General features: G+C 38.4%; 1 protein-coding gene across 3 annotated transcripts in view; it reads left to right on the top strand.

The window, feature by feature from the left end:
* LOC120758783 (cadherin-12) overlaps window positions 1-19204 on the top strand; it is a 578611-nt gene that overhangs the window by 152369 nt on the left and 407038 nt on the right. For 2 of the 3 annotated variants that reach the window (XM_040077434.2, XM_040077424.2), the window contains exon 2: window positions 411-523. The exons of the other annotated variant lie outside the window; for it this stretch is intronic. The gene's annotated coding sequence lies outside the window, so the exon portion shown is untranslated. The remainder of the gene's footprint in view (window positions 1-410; window positions 524-19204) is intronic. 3 annotated transcript variants of the gene reach the window in all.

Raw genomic sequence — 19204 nt, 5'->3', positions numbered from 1 at the left:
AACCAATGGTTCTTTCAAACAAGGTGCTGTCCATACTCATACATATGTGCATATATCTTTATATACATATCTATATGTATATATCTATACATATGTGCATGTCAGCTTTTCCTCTGTGTGTCTCTCATACCATGATGACCAGTCCTGTGTCCTTTTTGCTTGGGTCAAACAAAAACGGATTTTTGTGGGCAATGTTTCAAATCTTTTTATGAGCAACTTTTCAAATGGGGGAGCTGACTTCTCTATGTATTTCTTAGTCATTTTTTGATACTAGTCAGTATTAAAAATAGAAGACTGTTCAAATCTGTGTTATGTAGTTTGGAATATGATCTGCATTTACAGTTAAAAAAAAACATAATTTGGGCAGTCTCTCTATCTGCTTACTAATTTATGCATCTGTGATCTTGTAGGGCATGAAATCTCTGTGTTAATGGAGTGTGGCATTGGCTCTCTGAAGTTTGGGAAATTGTACTGATTTCTGCAGCTGAGTTACCAGACTGTGCTGAAGTTCCTGGGTATAACGGTGAGAGTCTATGTCTGTAAAAATCATCATGGTTTGAACGGGGCTTTTTTCTTCTCACCTTGCTCCTTTTTTAACCAACATGGCTGCTTGTCTGATCCATAGGAAGATGTGGATAACAAAGCACTAGGCTCCCTATGGAAAGATATCTTGCATTTGCCATTTATTTGTGATTCCTCTCTCACTTGGTGTTGGTAGCTTAAATTCATGTCTAATATAAGTTATGTATCTGAGCCTCCCCTTAAATGTGTTGCAGTAAGGACTATCCCGCCAGCTTTTCAGTAGGAAGACTCGTCCTTTTGGCTATGCTTCACTTTCTCCAGACTAAAGACCTCTTGGGCCAGCTAAGATAGAAAGCTGAGCTGTTACAAGCCAGCTCAGGTCAGCCCTACTGACCATAACTTGTCATGTAGCGAAGGCCCAGAGGCAACTATGTCAGCTGGATGGATTTCTTGCCTCAGATGCAAATCAAGTGAACCCATGATTGTGAATTAAACTGTGAATTTTGTGTTTGTGAATCATGATACTCTTGTTAAACCAGAGGGAGCAATCAGCTAGCTTCTTGCTGCCTTTCTTCCTAGTACCTTATGCCAATACAGCAGGAGAAATTTCTGCTACCAGGCACTGCAAGGACATAGAAGTGTCAGTAATTCTTTCCAAGTCATAGTTTCTTAACTTTTTACGACTTCTTTTGAAATTGTATTTACACAGTTTTGTCAGCTTTACCAGCTGCTGTCAGATCTAAACCTAGAAGCTTCTGCTTCGGGATATTTGGGTTGTTGCATGCTTCATCAGTTCTCCTCAGATACTTTGATTTGTTGTTTTGGAGCAGATAGCAAGACCAGGATCTAAGGGGAGAAGGCTGAAAAGGAAAAACATTCTCAAGTGATGCTGCCTCTCATGTAGTATGTGAACAGCTTTTGTTAGTACCAGATATTTCTTCAGAGGATATTATTTGTCTCTGTCTTGTGGTGTTAGACAAAAACTGGCAAAGAATTAATGATTAGATGTCATGATATTTCCTGACTTCTGTGTTTCCTGTAGCTTGTGCTGTCTTCACTCAGCCCAAGCCAAAGTGGTGACTATCCTTTTTTTTCCTTTTTTTTTTTTTTTTTGCTACCTCCTTCTACAATTAATTTTAGACTCTGCTTTGCTATAAGCCAGATCATAATGAGTGGTAGGATTTTATGAAATTAATTTAGGCTCTGAAAAAGGAAACAGCTAATTAAAATTACTTAATGGTGTTACATTTCTGGAGATGCTATGTATTGGTGCTGAAATCTCCTACAAATGCAAACTTTCAGTCTAAGAAATTAGTAGTAGTCAAAGCAACCACAATTTGTCTCTACAATACTAACTAAAAAGCTGAATCTACATATAGAGACCCCACTCATGAAAAGCCCACCCCCGAAATGAAAATGCTGTTTGCTGTTTCATCCCATTCAATACATATGACTTCTTTGAGCCAAGAAATGTTAGGTGGTATCCTTTTGAAAACTCTTTCAGTAATATGTGCTTCAGTGATTACATCTCCAAGATAAAAAACAAAACAAAAATCAGATTAAAATTATTTATCGGTAGATTACTGTAGTTGGCTTTAAAGGCAGACTACAGACTGTGTAGGAAAAATGTTGGTGTTTGAAGAAGAGGCGTATAATTGTATTTTGGAAGATGCAGTCTGGAGATGCTTTTCTGATTGTGTGGTAAACAATTCTTACAATATAGATATTTATCCTTCTAAATAAAACAGATGCAAGTTGGGGAGATCAATGTTAAAATCTGAAGTTTTCTTGATGTGGTTGAGGCATCTCTATGTCAATCATAGTACTGTAAAAAGAAGTTAGAGAAGTACTTGACAGACTTCTAAGCAGGAAAACCTAAAAATTATAGCATAATTTATCATCAAGTGGAGAATATTCCATGTGTAATTAGTTTATTCTATTATTTCAACAGTTTCTATTCCTTTTTCCTTTGTCTGCATTTCAATATTGCCTTTAAATTACTTTTTTCAAATTAAAATTTACGCTAACTAGATTTATTTTTAAATGGTATGTATACTGGTTTTGGTGACTGGATCTTGAAGTATTTTTCTACATGTAAACCTGTTCACTCTGTAAGAAGTCATAGTTTAAAAAAAGAGAATGGGAAATTTCAAAATAAATGTTATGAAATGAAGCAGTACATCTATATTTTTGGTACACATTTAAGTATGCTGATGTGGCTATTCTGAAGATGCATTATCAGCCAAGGAAATGACCTATAATTCTGTTGTGTTCGAACACAAGGAAACAGCGGTTGGAATGTAGTACATGGACTAAAGCAGTATAAAAACAATTAATATCCTTTTTGTGGTTGCCTGGCCAAAGACTGAAGCCAGAGTAGGACCATTATTTCTAATACCACTAAATTTGTTTGACTAGTTTTAAGAAACTTCAGGTGGCACTCTTGCTGTTGGGAGAAAAATATTCAAGATAGTTTTGTCTGAAGTCTTACCTACCCGGTACCTGTTAATTCCCTGAATCAATCTCTGAGTTTAATGGTAGTTTTATAACCCTGGAATTAATTTAGTAATTGATTCACATATCCTTAATTAGAATATGATGTAATGGAACTCTGACTGTATGCGAGCCAGACTATAATCAGTGATGCATGCACTCTGGAAGAAAAATCCTGTCAGAAGTGAATGATCTTTATGGGCTGTGGTTATTTAAAAGTATAAGATGACCCCCTCCCCCCCCAAAAAAAAAATCCAAATAAATAATCAATATCTTAATTTCTTTAACTAATGGAAATCCACTTTAAGAGAATTCTGTTGTGTGTGTATATATCAAGAGATTCAGCATAATTTTAACGATTAACTGGTTTTCTATTAGAGTCAGAGCATCTATGTCTGTCAGTTATCTGTGATAGCTTTTTAATCTATTGGCCAGTTCATCTTACATTTGTCAGGCAGTAGAAGCCTGCAGGCAGTGAAGGAGTTCTGGTAAATCCTGTGAAATTCTGTTGTAGGAGAGGAGTCTGTGCCTCTGAGGGAAGGCTGGCAGAGTGCAGCACTGGAGGAAGGGCAGCCAGGTGGCCTGGCTGCTGGGGTGTGCCAAGGCACACACACCGTACCTGCTGCGGCTTTGGGATGGTTATGACTTCTGTTTTAGCTGTATAGCCAAAAATGGAAACAAGGAGTGGGAGGAAGGAATATGAAAGGTTTAGATGGCACAGAGGAAAAGTAGGAAAAATAAGAACACTGTGGGAAAGAGGGTGAAGCACATGCTTGTAGTAAAAGACATTTTCAGCTATTAATTTGAATATCCTACAGGGTAAAAAATTATCTGTCTCTGTCTGCCCTTTCGACAGATCTACGAATAATTTGTGAAATGTGAACAGGTGCTGGAGGCAGTCTCAAAAAGTGTCCATATATATCTTAAAGCACTTGGGAGAATGAAAAGCAGTATAGCAGAATCCCACTAAAATCAGCATTATTAAATGCTGCTTAATAGAAGTCCATAAAGACTTTTTTGAACCTGTTTGCTCCCAATAAAATTCATGTCCAGAGAAAAAGAATTGCAAAGAAAAGTAGATCTGTTTACAGTAAAGTTGCTTTCTGCTGCCTGATTGCAGACATTGTCTTATAGTACATACAAAATCTGACTATTACTTATATATTCAATTACTTATACATTAGATACTATATTTTGAAAGACTGGCAGCAGTCACCTTGATAGAAAAGGTTACATTGACAGTGTTACTTTGTTGCCAACAGCAACATCTGCGTTAAATGTGCTTTAATTAAGTTTGAGTTTTGAAGTTTATTGCTGTCACAGTACTTGGTGACATTTTGTGAAAATGAGGTGGGAATATTAACACAGCTCATCAGCCAGGTAGTCTCAGCCCATTGTTCTCTTTGCCAACTTGACTGTCCACGTCTACTGTCATCAGGAGAAAGGTGACCTCCTGCAGGAAGACATTTACTGGGGGGAGGTAGAAAATTCTGGGATCAGTTAATGTTGCAGACACATAAGTCAGGTATCACTTAAACACCTTGATGAATTAAGTCCTGTGTGTGACTCATTAATTTCTTTGAAGATGGAATCCAGTGAATTCATATGTCTTCATATTTTCCTACTACATGTACAAAGCTACACATTGCCTACATTATTCTCTTACTACAGAAATTAACCTGGCTCACTGTTTGAGACTCTCCTAATTACTAGAAACTCAAGTAGAAAAAGTAACAAGTATGTACAAAACTTATCAGGCTCCAGTTCCATTTTACCTGAACTCCACACTACAAATGACTTCTGAAAGACAGAAAAAACATTTCATTACTGCTAAACATAAGACTTTTAGAGTTAGGTGTACTGCATTTGTGTGGCCAGGTTTTGGTAGCTGGGGGAGAGGGGAGGGAGGCACACAGCTTCTGTGAGAAGCTGCTTAGAAGCTTTTCCCCCTGTCCAATAGAGCCAATGCCAGCCAGCTCCAAGATGAATGTGCCACTGACCAAGGTTGGGCCAGTCAGAGCGGGTAGTAGCTCCTCTGTGATAACATATTGAAGAAGAAGAAGAAGAAGAAAAAAAAAAAAAAAGAAAAAAAAAAAAAAGTTATAGTACAGATGTAATTGTACTCAGAGAGGAGTGAGAATACGTGGAAGGAGCAACTCTGCAGACACCAAAGTCAGTGGAGAGGGAGGGGAGGAGGTGCTCCAGGTGCCAGAGCTGAGATTCCCCTGCAGTCATGGTGATGCCCACGGTGAGGCAGCTGTGCCCTTGCAGCCCATGGAGATCCATGGGGATGCAGAGATCCACCTGCAGCCCATGGAAGAGTCCCACACTAGAGCAGGTGGATGCTGTGAACCTGTGGGAGGCCTGTGCTGGAACAGGGTCCTGTCAGGACCTGGAAACCCATAGATCCTGGAAACCCATAGAGAGAGGAGGGGGTGCTGGAACAGTTTTCTTGGTAGGGCTTATGACCCTTTGTGGGGACCCACACTGGAGCAGGGTGTGCCTGAAGGACTGCACCCTGTGGTGAGAGACCCATACCATAATAGTTTGTGGAGAACTGTTGCCTGTGGGAAGGACTGGAGTTCATGCAGGAATGTTTCCCATGGGAAGCAACCCAAGTTGAAGCAGAGGAAGGACTCCTCTCCCTGTGCAGTGGCAGAAAAGTGATGAGTTCATATCTCCTACTCCCTGTCTCTTTCCACCACTGAGGCAAGAAGGTAGAGCCCCTGAAGGAAGGAGTGGGATGAAGGCGGTTTTAAAATTCATTTAAATTCTCATTATCCTGCTCTGATTTTGATTAATTCAATTAATATCCTCAAGTCCGGGCTACTTTCCCTGTGACAGTAATCAACGAGTGATCTCTCCCTGTGTTCATTTGTTTTTCATCATAATTGTTTTTGTCTATCCAGTTGCAGAGGTGAGTGATAGAGCACCTTTTGTGGTGGCTGAGCATCCAGGCAGGATCAAACAACCACACTTAGGCTATTTTATGATGTCCTGTTTCGGGGAAAAAGAAGCATGTTGGTAAACTAGAGCTGCAGTGCTCTGTGGTTTTTTTGGGTTTTTTTTTGGTTTGTTTAATATTTTAATAGGAGGTTTGTGAGAGATAATTTTTCAGCTTTCATAAGTTTAGTATACAAGTGTCAACAATGCTGAATGAATGTATGTAGTTTAATGGAATAGAAGATTGAAATGTTGAACTCTTCCAGTTCCGTTATTTGGACAGGATGTATGTGTAGAAGTTGCAATACCTGTGCATTTGATTTTCATTTGATATACTGACTTATTTGGGAGTTTAGGTATATGAGACAAGTAAGATTAATAGGGTTCCTTCATGCAAAGCTGCAAAAATAATTGTAAAAAAATAGTGGAAATTCAAAGTAGAAAATGGAGAACTACTCTTAATTATACTGTGTAAAGACCTTTTGATTTGTTACTTAATCTGTGTAATAGAGTAAGCTGTCACTTTTTTTCTATGTAGTATAGCGCCCTTTACTAAAGAGGAAGGGGAAGGTTGAGGTTACAGAGTATTACTCTAATTGTTATTATTTATGTGGCTGTTGGCAGTGACACTTATAGTATAAGGATGAGGTTGATTCAAATATTCACTGATGTGTCTGGTTTTGTTTGTTCTTTTCTGATACAAGTTGGATGGATATGGATACATGAGATGAAGATGACTGATGAATAATGCTGAAAATATACATGTTTTGCAAATGTTGAAAAATATTAGATATCTCATTGCTAATTCTTCTGTTCTTTTACCACAGATCTTTTAATTTACAACTTGTGTTCAGTGAGGCAGATTTAAATCTGATTTTTGTTTACCCAAAATATAACCAGTTAATTTCCTGTGTCACCTCTACAAAACCATATGTATGTACAGACAGAAATTGTTCATGTATCAATATTGTTCAATAATGCAATTCATTAATGCCTATTGCCATTATTCTCTAATAAATGCCTTTTCTGCATTTGAAATGCAGGACTAATTTTTTAGTTGATTGTTATTGCTTCAATGTAAAAATAGCAGTTGTTAAAAAGCAATCCAAATTTTAAATTAAAAATTGCATGTTGAATCTTTTTCATTTCTCAGTGGAGGAGTAAGAACTTAATTTCCCTATTGATGTTTTTGATGCCATCTTACTTAAGAAAATGAACAGAAATATAAAAGCCTCTGTATAGATTTTGAAGGCATAATTGTGATGATCAAAAACCTTATGGGGAAACAATTCTAAATGAACTTGAAATTCAGTTCCTCAGAAAACAAAAGAGCTCTGAAAGCTCTGAACAGAGCAATTCATTACCAGACTGTTGAAACACCAGCTTTATCCTAATAGAAATTGTGGGCACAACCCACAATCAGGAAGGGCTGTTTGAAAGAAATAGATGCTTTTTTTTTAAAGCTGCCAAAATTATAGTAGATTCTAGTGTGAGTAATTAGTTTAATGCCTGAAATTCCTGCATCAAGCCCATGAAAACTAACGTTAGTTCCCTTTGCCATGTGTATCAACAATCGGAACTGCGGCAAGATAAAACTCACTTCTTGCAGGTACCAAGCTGGAGACCTTGCAAAGGTGTTCCCAGGATTGTTGGTGTTGGCCAGATCAGTAACTCGGTCTTTCAATTTACCACACTTCTGAGCAGCTGTTACTCACAGGTGAAAAGCACTCACAAGGCTCCCTGCACTCACTTCTTTACCTGCAGGCCACAGGTGGCAGGCTTCTGCATGAAGTGTGCCTTATCAGCAGTTGTGTTACTGTGATATATGATAATGGGTTATCAATTAAATGGAAGTAAAACTGGTCAATTATCTATAAAAGGCAATCTTATTGCAATCACTGCAAGAACTGGATAATAACTTGAAAGAAAAAAAGAAAACTCAAGTACTTGCTTTATGAAGAGCCTCAATAACTGCTCTCTGTGGAATTTTTATTGTCTGACAAATAATAAATATTGAACAGAGCAAGGTATGCATCTATAAAACACCTACATGCAAAAAGTATTTAAGTGAAGCTAAACAGTGTAGATTGCAACATGAATATAAATTGGCAGGAAAAGATAAATACCTCATACAGCTCAGACTTGTGTTTCACTCTTTATACATGTTAAATACCAGTGGATTTTGGAATTGATGGCAGTTCTCAAAAACAGAGAGAAGGGCTTGCCATCCCTGCTAAATGCCAGGTTTCCACTTTTTTTCTTCCTGTTATCCCTAATGCACCAGTGTACATACCCCCTCACACAGACTGTGAACATGTCTGGCCATAAGAACATCCCCTTGTTGTTCCGGTGTCCCAGACCCACAAACACCCCTCACATAAGCCAGAACTGTACATGTGTCAATCTTGTTCTTACCCACTGGTTAAACATGTTTAAACTTGCACACAAAATTCCCTCTGATAGCTCCCCTTTGAATTACATTCACACTCATATCCAGTTGCAGATTTACAGTCTCTCCTGTCTTCATTTCCTTGCTGCGTAGTGAAGTTTGAAATTTGCAAGTATCTTGCTGGTTCGAACACACATGGAATAGACAGCACACTCCTGAAGGAAGTAAGTTTGCAGTAGAGAGAAGAGTTCTCTTTAAAGAGAAGATAGGAGGGACTGCCATGAACTGGCGCCAGACTTGTTCCTGCCTGCATTCAACCAGCTGCTTTCATTCCTGCTTCTCTCCTCCTTGCCGTGCATGCTACTTCCTAGTCACCTTAATCCCTCTGTTTTCCATCCTGTCTCCTCACAGATAAACAACTGGCCCCAATTTACTTTTAACCTTTAGGGCCACTGTTACTACAGACATTCTCCACTTAGGTATTTCTGGTGTAACCAAAGGTAATCTCAGACTCATTGTAGCTTAAGATGTTTGCCAAAGTTCTGTTGGTTTCACAACACTCCCAAAAATGTTTCAGTGCTCCCCATTCAGTTATTCATGCAATGTATCTGTTTCTCCCACACCTACCCCCTTGAACCATTTAATGAAACCAACCCTTCCTCACTGCACCAGGTATAATTTTTATTAGTTTCTTGCCAAAGCCTGTGTTGTGTCCAAGGGATTCTTGTGTCACACAATCTTCAGGAGTTTCTCTCCTCCTCAGTAAGCTTAACTTCAGGGCTCAGTTACCTGCAGGCATGCCACAATATTACATTTATTCTCTTTTGTTCCTGATCCTGAATTTAGTCTATTTTACAGTCCAGTTTGCTGGAGTAGCTTGTTCTCAGACTCAGAAACATTCAGTCTAACATTGAAAGAGGCAATTTTTTTTTTTTTTTCCCCCATACTGAGTGATTGTAATATTATAAAATATTAATTTTATACATCTTTGTATAAAACAAATAGCTCACCCTTCTCGTAACTTCTGCATATGAATACATGTGAATTGGAAGTATGATTCACTGCAAGGTGGAGTAGAAGATGCACTTTTTAGAAATAAGGAATTAGGAAAACCCTCTGATTGGCAGTTTTTCAAAACATGTAATGGTAAGATGCTGATCCCTTCTCTTGTTTGCAAGCAGACATGAACTGAAATTTCCTCTGCAGGTCATCATCCTTGTTGTCAACACTCATTAATTTCTTGGAAATGACTTAAAACTGATTAAGGTTAGAGGTGAGTAGCAATGCTGATAAATGTTCCAGATATTTCTGTAATTTTACCTTTGCATGGGGGGGGGGGGGGGAAAAAAAAAAAAAAAAAAAAATCTGACTTCACTTGCCTCCTTGATTTTGATAAATTCAAATGAAGTTATTACAAAATAGGTTAGGCCTTCAGGAAGCTTATAGTACATTTTCAGTAAAAAGAGGAAAAATCATTCCTACTCTTTCTTTATTCAACATCAGATGGAATTGAGAATTTCTGAAGAAATACTTGAGAGTGGCCTCTACAGATTTCACATACATCAGCAACTGACAGATAATGTGACACTATTAAGAAAGACTCGTGTTCCTTAACTCTGTCAAACAATAATGCCATCAATGTAATCCAAGTATAATAGCTCTTTATATGCCATAACCCAGGCCATTCTTCACAAGTACCTTGCCTTTCTGGATTATCATGATTAGCACTGTAATACAGGTAGAAAAAATTGAAAAATTAAATAAGAGTATCTCATTCTTTCACATAACCTACAGCTGACCCTTTCAAGTAATTATTGACTCCTGCCACTTGTGTAGGCTCTATTTGATTTGATGTTTTTAAGTAAATATGATCTTTCCCCAGTGTTCCTGGTACTGTTTTATGGTTTACTGGTGGTTTTTTTTTTTTTTTTTATATTTTAATCAATATGTGATGTAATTTACCACTAAATGAAAAGGAATTATGTTGTAGTTGAGGAATATGAATAGTAGAAACATATACTACTAATTTTCTACCATGTTTACCACACTGTAGCTGGTAGAAAATCATTAAGTTACTGAGTTCACAAGGCAACCTATAAACCATGATATGTGACTCCTTGCACAGTGTGAGATTGTTCAGGCAGTGGCTTCTCCTTTAACAATGCAAAACTTATTATAAAGTTAAATATTGGAGCTATGAACCCAGAAATAGTAATGCAGCATTTAACAGTGGGATTCTTATTAGACCTGAAGATAATAATTTCTCTAGCTCAATATTAGCTGTCTTCAGCAATGATAGACTACCCAGGATTCCCTCTAAGAGGAAAGACAATTTCATGTATCTTTGTCACATGGTGTTTGTGAAAAGAAAAGAAAAGAAAAGAAAAGAAAAGAAAAGAAAAGAAAAGAAAAGAAAAGAAAAGAAAAGAAAAGAAAAGAAAAGAAAAGAAAAGAAAAGAAAAGAAAAGAAAAGAAAAGAAAGAAAAGGAGAAAAAAAATTAGTGATACTGATAATTCACAACAGTGGAAAGGAAAAGGAAATGGTAAATTCTACCAATATGAAGATTATCCTTATTTATTAATTCTCAATGCCTGATTTTAAGAGCTATTGATTATATTAACAAAACTTGAAGAAAGCTGGTTATTAAGGGCCTGAGTCGGTACAAGTGTAAAAAGAGTAAACATTAACATCTAAGAGCTTAGAGATCCTTTCACAATTCTTCTGGTTAGATCTTTGAAAGTGTAATAGTGGAACTGATGTTTGAGTGCTCACAGCCCTTTCCCTTTTGTGTAGAACATGCAAGTGTTGTGTGGGTGCCTCACCATTGCATTCAAAATACTACATGCAAAAGGTATTGCACCAAAGATCTGTACTGGCTTAATTGAGTTTGAATAAAATCTACATGTGAAATCCAGTTATTGTTAATGCATTTGTAATAATAATAATAATAATAATAATAATAATCGTAATACAAAATAATGCAGGACAGCCTTATTAATACTGCCTTATAAAATTATTGCACAGGAACTCGCTAGCACCTCCTGCTGTTCATCAATGTTATGTCCAGTGTTCCCATGTCTCTTTGGGCTTCCTGTAGCAGAACGGTGCTGAGGTGTTGCAGGACATTGTCAGCAGCTGGGAAGTATGTGATGCTGGTGGTGACAGCCACGTGTTCCTTAGTTTGAGGTACTGTGCAGGGTTATTTTATAATAGAGCAATCATAATTGAATCTCCTGAAAGGTTTCTGAATGATCCTTTTCAAAAACTTCTGGGTCTAAGCATCCATAAGAATGGTGGAGAACTGAAAGAAGTTTGTAGGTACTTTGAGATGATAATGCCAGTGGCATTCACAAGTTGTGTGTGTATTTCTCAGTCTTAAAAGCTCATGCTTTTATTAAGCATTTGTTTCTGTCCTACTTGCTGATAGCGTATGTTGTTTGAAGTTAATTATTTGGAGTTGGCCTTACAAAACCAAGCTTTCTTATTAAGACTAAAAGTTAGCTCTTATTTATGACTTACTGACTTAATATATTTTTATTAAAAGAGCGAAAGAAATTCTTTAATCATTGCATAGCAATAGCTATTAGGAATTTGAAGAGAGCTTTCGTAATTATGGAATTTCTGTTATGGATTTTTCCCTTGAACCAGCTCTTTCTGTGTCTCTTACGCAGTTTTAATGAGACTACACACTGGAGTTATAAAAAATTTGAAAAGGAGATTCAGAGAAAGATACAGCTTTCTCTGCACCCCCCTCTCACAGGCACCCTCTGTGCCCATGTTTATTATTCAGAGTAAAATTCTTCTCTTTAGACTTATGGGTGATAGTCTTCTTAAAATTGGAAAGAAGGACATGGAGAGCTGTTTTATACTTTTGTTCTTGAAAGAAGCTTTTTTGGGTCATGGGCAAAGCAAAGGTCATCACACCTGATGATTTTAATTGTAAGGTTTGTTGTAGTTGTACCTGTTTTTCTAAAACCCAGGCTTCTGATACAAAGGAACAAATGAATCTTGGGTTTCCTTAAAAAAAATAGTGTTCTTCTGATGTCTGTAGTTGAGAAGAAAAGTTTGAAAATATGTTCTGTGTTGCAGAATTATAAAGACAATCTGAGAAGAAAGTCTTTACTCTTCCCTTTTCTCAAAAACACGGTCTCTTAGTAATGAGGCTGTATTGCATTCCTAGTTTGGAATTTCCTTATTGTGGTACCTCTGGAAACTTAAACTACTGCTGTCCTTTCAACAGAATTAGTGAGTGAAACAGGTTTGTGCTTGGAAATTATTAATTTTCTACATTATATATTGGGATTTCTTTTTTTTTTTCTTTTCAAATTTTAGGACTGCAACTGTATTAAAATATTGGAAACAAACATGCTTTTTAAAATATCCCTAAGGTGTTTGGTGTGGTGGGTTTTTTTTGTTTTTTTTTTAAAGTATTGACTTCTAGTGTTATATATGTTTATTTTTATAATTAATTCTATGTCAACTTTAAATGTCTGTTTTCATACTGAGGAAGGTCAAGTGAATTTCCTTGCAATTCCTGCATTGGTATCATTATCCATGGAGTTGGATTGGGCCATGGGGTTGTAGGATAAAATTTGAAGTGCACATTCCTGTGGGCATGACTTTTATTAAATGTTAATTTCTGCTCTACATATTTTTGACAAGGTCTGAACCTGAGAGAATCTTGAAGTACATCTGCTGGCACATTTTTTTAAAAAATAAATTAACTGAAAATACTGAAATACTTCCAGCTGAGTTTTCATGAATCATCAACTAGAACAAGGTGTATTTTTTTTTTTTTTTTAAAGAGATTAAAATTTAGCTTTTAACATCTGGAAATAACAGCAACTGAAATCAGTGTCTCCTTGCTTATTCTAGACTTCTAGAGCAGGGTAGTTTTTTTGTTTGTTTGTTTGGGGTTTTTTGTTTTGATTTGTTTTTTTTTTTCCCATGGCCTCGCTCTCCAAGTGATTTCCAGTTCTTCACACATACACTTTTAGATCCAAAGTTATTCTAACTTTGTCTGCCTCCTCTGAAAACTTGGCAGTACATATGCTCCTTATATCTTCTGAGGAGTTTCTCAGCATGCACCCTGTCTGCACGTTCCTTCTGTGCTCTGATGCTATTTCTGCCCATCATACCTTGCACTCAGGAATCTTTCTCCAATTGAGCATCCTCATTTGCTCTCAAGGCCATCTCTTCACCCATCCAGCATGTCCTCTTAAAACAGCACATGAGTACAACAATTCTTGTAATTATGAATCCTTCAAAAAAAAAAAAAATTGAAAGTGCATTAGAAGACGAACAAGAAAAACAACAACCACAACAATAACAAAACCCCAACAAAACAAACAAACAAACAAACAAAAAACAAACATAAAACCAACCAACAAAACCCATAATTCAGAACATGTAAATTGGACAAATGGATGATCAAGTCCAAAGACTTTTTCATCATCACTCCTAGAGGTTAAAGGTAAATTGTTAAACTGTAATGTGATTTGGCATGGCTTTCGCTCTCTAGCTAATCTGTGTAGGAAGTGTGGTGTTACATGACATGCTAATATCCTTTTGGATGAGATGAAAAATCATCAGACAATACTGTTACAGGAAAAATTGTTCAGGTTAACATTTTTATAAATGTCTTTAAGGCGTATCACCTTTGATTTTGTTCTGAAATTAAGATGGTAAATGCATTGGCTTCATAGGGCATTGTACATACCTTGTTCAGCAAAACTAGCTTTACCAATGTAAGTACATCCTCCATTTATATATAAGTATGTTAAGAGAACTTGGAAACAGGTTATGTCTGCTAGCAGTCATTGGCAAGTGTCTGACAGTTGTCTGAAAGTACATGTACAAACTTGTGATGTTTTATGGCCTGTTGTTATCTTCTCACTGCAGAGTTTTTGTGTCATAATTCACTGAAACCATGCTACACGGAGTCAAATACCCAAGGAATGACAATACAATCTTTTAACAGTATTTTCGTTTTTAAAACTGGTATGTCCTGGGAAAATAGAGTTATGATTTTAAGCCATGATAAGATTTCAGTTCTTTCTTTCAGAAGAGAATATGGTAACGGGGAAGATTTTCTAGTTTTTCTGCATTGAAGCTTCTTATTTGTTTCTGATTTTCCATATATTCCACCTGCCTGTTGAAAAGGGGAAAGCATATTTACCAGTTGTTAGGATCTCAGCCTAAGATGCATGTAGGTAATGTGAATATATCTGACCATGAACACATGCAGTCCACGAGACAACTCCTGCTGTTCCATTTGCTAATTAGCTTGGGTGGGAGGCAGTGTTGGAAAGGCAGTGAGCCTAGAGTTGTGCAGGGCATCTCCAGCTGCCCTAGTGCCTTTTTTGCCAGCTGCAATACTGCTATTGAGCATCACTACAGCTGGGCCACATGAGATCAACCTCCTTCTCATCTAAGGACACTGCTCTAAGCAAAGCTTGTTAGTTTGGTGGTTGAGGAGGTGCAGATTGAGCTCTGGGTGGGAGCCTGAGACAAGATGCTGTGAAATGGTTAACAAAGGGCATGTAGACCGGTCCTTCCATCCAGGGAAGCTCAGAGACACAAGAGAAGCTGAGAACTCATCTGGAAGACCCTAGACCCTGTGGCACACTTAGACTATGAGGGTATAAAAGCCCAGGTGTTCCTTTGTCAGGGGTCCCCCCTCAGAGGCAGCAGCTCAGGCTGTTTCTGTCTTACTGCACCATAAATAAGTGTGTTTATGGAAAGAGATAACTCAGATTCTGCTAAGGGAAACGTAAGGTCAAACCAATCAGGAAACCTTGTCTGACTGTGTGTGAATAGGGTGTGTAGGGAGTTGAATGGGTATCTGTAGCTCACCAGACCCACCAGCTGTGAAGGGCTTTGGCCCTAGCAATGAAAGCCTCTGGTGGTAGCAATGTGACTGCCTGAGTGCCTTCTGAATGTTCACAGTGAGAAGCTCCCTTACCAGTGGTCATGTGCCATAAGTGCTTCTATCCACATGGGCACCCTAACTTTGCTACTGCCTTTGCAATACAAGCAAAGCAAAAGTGAGATGTCAAAACATATTGGCCCAGACATCTTTGACAAAGACACAGGGTACCACACTAAAACTAGTGATTCTGGTGGTTAGCTCTGAAACTAAGCTTTCTTGCTAACATCCCACGCTTCACATCCTAAGCACTTCTTAAAGTCAATGTCTTGTGAGGTGTCACAGTTTTGAAAGACAGTTGTTTGCCAAGGAAAGCTAGAGCCTCCCTTGGAATGTAAACCTCCCTCCCTCCCTCCAAATTATTATAATTTTGCAATTAGGGGCTTTCAGGCAAAAAAATGGGACTAGGAGTAACAGTTCTTTACTAGGAATATTAAAAAAAAAAAAAAAAAAAAAAAAAAAAACCCACAACAACCCAAATGTAGTAGTACAAAAAACAAGCAAGGAAGCAAACAAAGATCCTGGAAAAAACCCTGACAGAGTCAGGGATATGACCTGGCACCTTGTTGGTCAGAGTGTTGGAAGCAGTCCAGATAAGTCCTCCTGGAGTAACAGATGTGGTTCTGTGGAGTAGAGATGGTCCCGTAAAAAATCCAGTGGTGACGAGATGGGTCCGATCTTCCTCCGGGAATCCAGTGGAAGAACTGGATACCTTGTGTCCTTCAGTCCCAGTTTTTATCTAGCTAGGAACAGCTGGCTCCTCCCCCACTGTGTGGAGCATCTCACAATGGGATGATGGAATGTGTCATGTCATTGGTGGGCCCTAATGGCCCATTATCAGAAGATGCCCCCCTGGAGGATGGAGGGGTGGTGAACGAGATAAGAAACACTGCCCCACCTGGCTTTAATGGCTGGGCCATTATCAGAAGTCATCCACCCCCCTCCCCCCTGGAGTAAGGAGGATAACACATCTTCCAAAACACAGCTTTCAGCAGATGAAATACAATACACATTTTTAGGCTGCATAATCCAAGACATAAGGTCAGGCATCCAAGACAGGAATAGGTTTTTAGATGTTAATATAAGTTACCACAAGAAAACAAAGTGCCCAAACTGAGATGTAATTAGTTTTCATTGATATAGATGGGGTATTTTGTTTGTTTTATGCTCTTGAGAAGTTAAATGCGGAAACCTTCAGATGCAGTTTCTTTATGCTTAGCTCAAATGCAAAGCCTGAACCCACCAAGAACTCCAACTGCCATCACACAGAACTTACAGGATGGCCAGGGTATCAGACCCAGCCAGCATGGGTTTAGGAGGGGTAGATCATGTTTGACCAACCTGATCACCTTTTATGATCAGGTGACCCACCTGGTGGATGCAGGAAGGGCTGTGGATGTTGTCTACTTGGGCTTCAGCAAAGCCTTTGACACTGTCTCCCACAGCAGACTCCTGGATAAGCGGGCAGCCCATGGCTTGGACAGGAGCACTCTGCTGGGTTAGGAATTGGCTGGATGGCCGGGCCCAGAGAGAGGTGGTGAACGGTGCTTCACCCAGCTGGCGGCCAAGTCACCAGTGGTGTCCCTCAGGGGTCTGTTCTGGGGCCAGTTCTGTTCAATATTTTTATTGATGACATGGATGAGGGTATTGAATCTTTCATTAGTAATTTGTGGATGACACTAAGCTGGGAGCGTGTGTCGACCTGTTGGAAGGACGAAGAGCTTTGCAGAAAGACCTGAAATGGTTGCACAGATGGGCAGAGTCCAGTAGGATGAGGTTTAATAAGTCCAAGTGCTGAGTCCTGCACAATAACCCCCTACAGCGTTATAGGCTGGGGACGGTGTGGCTGGACAGTGCCCAGGAGGAAAGGGACCTGGGGGTACTGGTGACAGCAGCTGAACATGAGCCAGCAGTGTGCCCAGGTGGTCAAGAAGGCCAATGGCATCCTGGCCTGGATTAGGAATATTGTGACCAGCAGGAGCAGGGAGGTCATTCTTCCCCTGTACTTGGCACTGGTGAGGCCACACCTTGAGTATTGTGTCCAGTTCTGGGCCCCTCAGTTTAGGAAGGACGTTGAGATGCTTGAGCACGTCCAGAGGAGGCAACAAGGCTGGTGAGGGGCTTGGAACACAAGCCATATGAAGAACGAGTGATGGAACTGGGGTTGTTCAGCCTGGAGAAAAGGACACTCAGAGGTGACCTTATCACTCTCTACAACTTCCTGAAGGGTGGCTGTGGTCAGCTGGGGGTTGGTCTCTTTCTTCAGGCAACAACAGACAGAATGAGAGGACACAGTCTCAAGCTGCGACAAGGGAGATATAGGCTGGATATTAGGAAGAAGTTTTCCACTGAAAGAGTGATAAAGTACTGGAATGGCTTGCCTGGGGAGGTGGTGGAGTCACCATCCCTAGATGTGTTTAAAAAAAGACTGGATGTGGCACTTGGTGTCATGGTCTAGTTGAGGTATTAGAGATGGGTTGGACTTGATGATCTTGAAGGTCTCTTCCAACCTAAAAATTCTGTGATTCTGTGATTCCTGTGAAATGTGATGTTTTAAATAAACTTTAAAATTCTGGTGTTGCATATAGTTTGTATGGTTTAGAGATATTGCAATGCAGAGAAGATAAGAACAAGGAAATCCATTCAGATATGTGGATGCATGAGAAAAATGAGAGTGTAATTGAAGATTTCATTTGTGCCAAATTTTATTAAGCATTATTTTTCTTGTGTTTCTGTTTTCTGGATGGCTAGCTGACTGTAATAAATTGAGTACATAGGTGCACACATAAGTGAGGGCCTGAATGTTATGCTATATAGAGCTGATTCAGGCATTTGATAATGTCGGGATGTGGATTTTTCCAAGTTTCAAAACTTGAAGCTATATTCCCTCCCTAGGTAAAGTACTTATCTTGCAAGTAATTTTTTTTTATTTATGTACGTATGAACAGTAACTGGAAAATTAACTGTGTCTTACTACCATGGAAATTTCACCCTACAGTATGATCCTAATCAAGTTATATAAAGAGTTGCTCATGTATATTATCAGGAGGGGAACTGAACCAGCATAGTAATATGGCTCTAAAGGAGTTTCAACAATTGTATTCATATCAGCTTTGTTACATTGTGAACAGCAAGATGTTGCAGAACAGAAAATTAAAACCTTTGTGTTCCTAAATTCTGAGATGAGTTAATGTCTCCTACTCTGTCCAATTTTTTCAATCTCTATTTACAGTGTAAAATCCACTTCAGGAAAGTAAAGATGTTTCAAGACTTCTAAACCCTAATATTTTACACTGCTTTAACAGGAAAGTGTACAGAAGCATGAAATACAAGCCATGCTCTGTGATCCTCTGACTGTTGACGTATGGTATATGCATATTACAGCTGTCCACCCTTGGGGAAATCCAACCAGGACTCACTGATAGCAAGTTAATAATTTTAAAATATTAAGCAATTCATTATCATCGCCAGCTTTTAATTTACTCCATATTAATAATGTAATGTTTAGTTTAGATGAATGCTAAAATATTGCAGGATATTGCTTTACTTAAGCACTTTGCAGCTAGTATATAGCCCCATGTTTTGACAACAGACAGGTTTGCACAATGTGCTTCAGTTTTAAACAAGGAGTTAATTTTATAAAAATGTCACTTAAATGTGTAAAAATACTCTCAAAAACATTTCATTTGTTTTCTGAAAGCTCTATAGTACCTTCTTGTTTTCAGGCTTTAAAAAAGTCTGAAGGTTTGGTTTTTTATAGTGGTTTTGTTTTGTTTATTTGGGGTTGGTTTGTTTTGTTTGTTCTTTTGGTTTGTTTTTGGTTTTTAAATTAGAGAGAGGGGTATGGATGCAATCTTATGGAGAAAGTCTACTTTTGGTAAAGACATGGACAAAAGTTCCCAGAATGGTAGTATAAATTTACACTGAT

This window comes from Hirundo rustica, chromosome 1, assembly GCF_015227805.2.
Source record: "Hirundo rustica isolate bHirRus1 chromosome 1, bHirRus1.pri.v3, whole genome shotgun sequence".
In the NCBI taxonomy this organism is placed as follows: Eukaryota; Metazoa; Chordata; class Aves; order Passeriformes; family Hirundinidae; genus Hirundo; species Hirundo rustica.
The sequence above is the reverse complement of the archived record's forward strand: the minus strand, read 5'-3'. Positions and strand labels throughout refer to the sequence as shown.